Source organism: Medicago truncatula, chromosome 7, assembly GCF_003473485.1.
Source record: "Medicago truncatula cultivar Jemalong A17 chromosome 7, MtrunA17r5.0-ANR, whole genome shotgun sequence".
NCBI lineage: Eukaryota > Viridiplantae > Streptophyta > Magnoliopsida > Fabales > Fabaceae > Medicago > Medicago truncatula.
Window position 1 is genome coordinate 24,315,155 of NC_053048.1, and position 5,820 is coordinate 24,320,974.

Sequence of the window (5,820 nt, forward strand, 5' to 3'; positions counted from 1 at the left end):
ATTAAATAACATGTTTTTCTAAAATAAATTAAGTGTGATTGAGGTATTATATGATCGTTTATCATGTTGTTATTTTATCTTTTTAAAAACTTTTCATAGTGCTCGTAATTTAAAAATGAAAAGTAAGCCCTCCCCTCCTAAACCCTCCATCCAAACACACCCTTACAAAACTCTTTCTCTTTTTTTTTTTTTTTTTTTACGATATTTTCTCTTCTGTCCTCATGGGCTTAGCTCAATTGGTATTGATAATGTATAATATATGCAAGGTCTGGAGTTCAAACCCCAGAAACCAAAAAAAAAAGTTATTTCTTCTTCTTCTTTGACATCAAAGTGAATCAATTGTATCAAGTGAGTGAATGAAAGTGCAAATGAATTGCACTAACAGACGCTTTATGAACAATCTTTTCTTAAAGAAAATAATTAGTTTAACTCGTCAATCTCGTTCAGGATTTAAAATTATCATAATGTAGCATATAAATTTTATCTAGCCATCAATGTAATCTAATTATAGAGATATAAAGTGCTAATCGGAAAATACATACATAAGGTGTTTTGAAAGATTTAACGGTAGTTTCCATCATAAACAAAAAATGTTGAACCTCTAACAAAAAGAAAGTGGTGTTAAACTCTTGAAATTATTCCAAAATATTATGTTTTTATCACATAAAGGACCAAAAAACTTCAAAATTTTGAGGCAATGTGTTGTTGATCTCTTTGTACGCCATCATAACCGGCCTTGATCTTCACAATAACAACTATTATAAACACACTTTGCATATTTAGGAGGGGAACAAAAATCATATGGACAATCATTTGCATTAACGCAAGAATGAAATTCTGTCATGTAAAATGAAAATAAAAGAATGTTAGTAAAAGGGTTTGTGAATGTAAAAACGAAAATTTGTAAAGGATAAGAGAAAGGCCTTACTTTCTTTGGTTGCAGCAAGGCATAGGGAAAACAAGAAAATAATAGCATAAACAAACTTCAAAAGTTGAGCCATATGTTTCTTCTTTGCATGTAACAAATACAAAATAATTTTACAACTTTACAATGTACAAAAATTGTGTTTTATACTTCAATTAAATAGTTTTTAGTACTCCCCCATCTCAAATTATAAGCATCTTTGAAAAAAAAAAATTGTCTTAAATTGTAAGTCATTTTACAATGACTATTTATTACTTTCTTTACTTTCAATTATTTAATTTAGACTAAAATATGGTTTTAGTCCCTGCAAATATGTCTCATTTTGGTTTTAGTCCCTGTAATAAAAAAAATGTGCAGGATCCTTATTAAAAAACAAAATATTTTTCAGGGATCAAAAACTACAAAATGGGTTCAGCCATCATGTGGGGTCAGGGACCAAAATATGGACCACGTATGCAAATCATCACAAAAATGGAGTCAGGGACTATTTAAAAAAATAAATAAATTGCAGGACCAAAAACATTTTTTTTTTTTACAGGAACTAAAACTATATTTTAACCTTTAATTTATCATTTTTTAATACGTATGAAATGCCCAAAACTTCGTATAATTTATGACGGGGAGTATGTCCCTGGTTGGCAGTTGGAAAGCTTCAAAAAATTAGATCTTATGAAATGCCTCTTATATATATATATATATGGATGTGTTTTTTTTTTTTGAAGGGATATATATGGATGTGTTGTGTTTGTCTCTTTAATACACTCAATTGATCCATATGCTTTTTCCTTCAATCAAATAGTTTTTAGTATTTCAGAGTTGCCATGGAAACCCTCTAAAGATCAAATTTATCATGAAATGTTGTCTCTTACATATGTCGATGTGTTTGTCTCTTTTTTGCACCGCTTAAAGTCCAAACCTTTTCTTGGCATCTTTTTCTTGGAAGACTTCCAACTAAAGGGAATCAAACAAAGAGGGTAATCTGTAGTGGTGGTATGAATGTGGATTGTGTTTAGTGTCCGGGGACTCTATACGCATTTGTTTTATAGGTACAACTTTAGTAGAGTTGTGTAGTACCATACTTTCTAATGGGTGGGAACGAGAATGGGGTAATACCCGGATCTATTATTTGTCTTTTTGACTAATTTTCTTCTTCTTTTCTCAATAAAAAACATCAGAATGGTTTAATGCTTATATGACATACAACCGTTTGAAATATTTGGTAGGTTAAATATTTATGGCACATCTCTGATTAATTAATGGGTGTTGTTAACGAATGTGTTCGGGGCATTCTTTAAGCAATTCAAAATAAGTTGTACCTATAAAACCTTGTGTTAAAGTTTACTGATTTTGAAGTTTAATGATGATGTGAAATTCATAATTATATGGTTCAAGAATTAGAAAAGTTTGTAATTTATAGAGAAGTGCATAGCATGCATTTGATGGATCTTTAAGTGCCAAATGGGGCGATTATTATTATTTCAATAGATTTATAAGTGCCAAATGGGGCGATTATTATTATTTCAATAGATTTATAAGTGCCAAATGAGGCGATTATTATTAGGTTTTTTCTAGATTACCTTTAAAGAATGGTGGGTAATTTACCCACCAACCAATGAAAATGAGCAATTTGTTGGTGGGGTCAAGATAGTTCATGGATACTACTTAAAAATGTGCTTATGTGGCTAATGTGTATTGATTGGGGTAAATTACCCACCATTCTTCCATGGGTACCCTAGTTGTCACCTTATTATTATTATTATTATTATTATTATTATTATTATTATTATTATTATTATTATTAGCATAGCATGCATTTTAACTATATTACTTTAAAGAATTCTGTCGAAGTTTGGTTAGGAATTATTTTTGAAAAAAACAAATAGTCTTATTTTTCTAAAAGAAAGAAATAGACGTAATGTCTTGGATTAAAATCCAGGACGTTACACCTGATGATGCCAAACTAGCTCCAATGTGTCGTCCATAAGAGGATTGGCACCCTCTGTTAATAGATCATAAGCTCCTCGGACAGCATAACCCCCCACAGGATCAGGTAACCACACCCATCTATCTGAAACATTAGGCAACAAAGAAATATCAAGCAGTAAAGCCTTAAGCTCCTCTAATAAATTCTCCTCCCAAGCCCACAACCTACGTCTTCAACTCCACCCTTCCCCTCCCTGCTCCAGGCCAAGAGAGAACATATTCGCCACCGAAATGGTTTTGTTCTCAGCTAAGTCAAACAACCTACGAAACCGCTCACTAAAAGGAACATCACCAAACCACCTATGAGACCAAAACAACGTATCAGCACCATCCCCCACCTTTCTAAGCACACTATCGCCGAACCAACCACCCCCTACATCGCCAACACCCTCACAAATCCTCCCTACCTCTCGCCACCAAGAAGAACAACTCCGGACCCCCACCTCCCACCTATTTCGCCATAACGGGCGACTAAAACATGATACCACAATCCTTCTCTATCCACTAACATCCTCCAACACCATTTCCCTAGCAATGCTACATTAAACTCCTTCAACTTCCTGACCCCAACCCTCCAAACTCCTTTTTACAATATTCTTGGTATCATAATTTTTATCTTTTGAGTTAAATATGTTTTCTATCCCTTTAAATATACCAACTTTCAGTTTTAATTCTTTTAAAATTTTCCTTCAAATTTTTGTCCCACGAAATTTTCTGTTACCAATTTTTGTTCATATTTTTTTTACGAAAGTTCACTTCACACATTCCATGTGACTTTTTTCATGACATATCATGTTAATACCTTAAATTATCATTAACTTAACTATTTAATCATTAATGTCACAATTTAAAATTCAAAGATTAAATAGTTAAACTATTCCCCTAAAAAAAAACTATTAAACTAATTTCTTTTAAGGTCTTATTAATAACATGTCATAAAAAAACCACTTGAAACATGCAACTTGAGCTTTTGTAAAATAAGCACCGATCAAAATTGATAATAGAAAATTTAAATTAAATACTTTAAGGGGATTTTGTCCCTTGCCCCAAAGGAACGTCGATTATCGGAACCAGATGAGCTTTTAGGAATTTTCCTTTTAACATCATTTAATCTCAATTACCTCAATTGAGATTAAACTAGTAATCTTCAAATAAATTAATTCACATGCCTTGGATTCATTAGTTGTTAGTGTGATTTGTTGTTAATAGGGTTGGTTTGAGATAGTTTAGTATTGGAATTGGAATTTGAAAGTATGTGTATTGTATTGATTTGCTCCATAAGATTCATTATTTGAACCTCTCAATTCAGATTTGAAACTTACTTGATTTTTATTGTCTTAATTTCTTTATCATCGGCATGCAAAAATTCAATAGTCATACTCTTGTCAATCAACGCTTTCGTGAAACCTATTGAAAAACTAAAAACGCTATTCACCCCTCTCTAGCGTTATTCTTAGTTGGTCATATAAACTAACACAAAATACTTCCATACGGCTGCCATACAAGGAAGAAGATGAATAGAGTTGAATATTTAGAAGATGAGGATGGTTTTGTGTGTCAGTCTGAAGATGGTGTGCAACATATTATGTGTGATTACTTCACGCATCTTTTTCAAAAATCTAACGGACTCCGTGATAATGTTATTGATTTGATCCCATCAACCATCACTTAGGATTCGAAGACAATGATATGATGACTTCCCACTTCACTATAGAAGAATTCAAACAGGAAGCTTTTTTCTATGCAAGCAGATAAGTGTTCTAGTCCGGATGGTTTTAACCCGGATTTCTATCAACACTTATTGGATTCATGTGGTCATGAAGTATATAAGACAGGTTGCTAATGGCTAGCAAATGGTACATTCACTAACTAAATATTATATATATGACATTAAAGAAGTTGAAAACTTCTGGGATTTTGACTAAATGTAATTATTTTTAGGTTGTTCCTAAATTAATTACTTTTTTTTTTTTATACCTATATGGATATGAGATTAAAGAATTTTAAAACATTTTGGTACATTCATGATAGATATTTGGCAAGTGTACCAAAAGCTATCGAAATAGTAATAAAGTTCGTATCCACGAGGACCGTTGTTAATTTCTACTCGGCAATTTCTTTATCAAAAAGGATGTATAAATTAGGGGTGGACAACGGTCGGGTATGGGTGGGTTCGGGCTCAGAAAGCTCAATCCGAAACAATCCACGGTTGAGAATTCAAGGTCCAATTTCACCCAAATGAAGCAACGGTTATGGCGGGTCTCGGTTAATCGGTTTCAGCGGATGTTATGGGTGGGTTATGTCGGATGAGGCCAACATTGGGCCGGTGATGGATTTTTGGCCCATCGCTGTTTTTCAAATATTTTTAACCATAATTTCCAAATTTGATCAGTTCATGATTCCATCCCCTCTCAATCTAAGTTGCCAATGAAATACAAATAAATTAAGCATATTTTCTTGTCATATCATACAAGAGTTAAGTTGGCTTAGAAAAGCCTAATTACATCATTTGATCATTCATGATTCAGCCCTGTAATAGGAAATAAACATGAATTTAGTTGGTTTAAAGAAGCCCAACTACATCATTCATGATAATTCATCATCCATGTGATAGGTATCCGGTATTCCTGTATCATAATATTACAAACTTCAAATAAATAAAAGTACGACTGTGCAATACGTTTAGAGTTGATAAGACTGCACAACACAACCAACAACTTAAACTTTACAATGCCATAATTACAATCATCCATAATTCTACAAATACATTGGCAGGAGATGCTTGCAGTTGCTGATGCTGCAACATGGTCACACAAATATAGCTGCACAACAAGAGGGACAAAATGTTATAAGATATAAATTTTGTATTTTTTTATAGATGAAGTTAGAATCAAGACTAAATTCAATAAATA

General features: G+C 32.5%; 1 long non-coding RNA gene across 1 annotated transcript; it reads right to left on the reverse strand.

Moving 5' to 3' along the window:
* Positions 1 to 616: 616 nt before the first annotated feature.
* Positions 617 to 1,098, reverse strand: LOC11439539 (uncharacterized). Its single transcript, XR_003006561.2, has 2 exons — positions 929 to 1,098; positions 617 to 837 (listed from the first exon to the last, which is right to left on the reverse strand). It is a non-coding gene; the product is annotated as an uncharacterized lncRNA (long non-coding RNA).
* Positions 1,099 to 5,820: the final 4,722 nt, after the last annotated feature.